This window comes from Nematolebias whitei, chromosome 7 (assembly GCF_014905685.2).
Source record: "Nematolebias whitei isolate Nwh7 chromosome 7, NemWhi1, whole genome shotgun sequence".
Lineage (NCBI taxonomy): Eukaryota > Metazoa > Chordata > Actinopteri > Cyprinodontiformes > Rivulidae > Nematolebias > Nematolebias whitei.
This window is the reverse complement of record NC_056504.1, coordinates 3,225,079-3,225,380: the sequence shown is the minus strand read 5'-3', so window position 1 is coordinate 3,225,380 and position 302 is coordinate 3,225,079. Positions and strand designations below refer to the sequence as shown.

Sequence of the window (302 nt, the reverse complement as noted above, 5' to 3'; positions counted from 1 at the left end):
GTAGACAGATGTGTTACTGATGTGTTACTGTAGACAGATGTGTTACTATAGACAGATGTGTTACTGTGTAGACAGATGTCTTACTGTAGACAGATGTGTTACTATAGACAGATGTGTTACTGTAGACAGATGTGTTACTGATGTGTTACTGTAGACAGATGTGTTACTGATGTGTTACTGTAGACAGATGTGTTACTGATGTGTTACTGTAGACAGATGTGTTACTGATGTGTTACTGTAGACAGATGTGTTACTATAGACAGATGTGTTACTGATGTGTTACTGTAGACAGATGTGTTACT

The 302-nt window shown here is 37.4% G+C and overlaps 2 protein-coding genes across 2 annotated transcripts in view; both read left to right on the top strand.

Moving 5' to 3' along the window:
• The window catches only part of slc41a1 (solute carrier family 41 member 1), a 49,316-nt gene that overhangs the window by 529 nt on the left and 48,485 nt on the right, over positions 1–302 (top strand). The window lies entirely within an intron of this gene.
• The window catches only part of klhdc8a (kelch domain containing 8A), a 62,741-nt gene that overhangs the window by 58,261 nt on the left and 4,178 nt on the right, over positions 1–302 (top strand). The gene's annotated exons all lie outside the window — the stretch shown is intronic.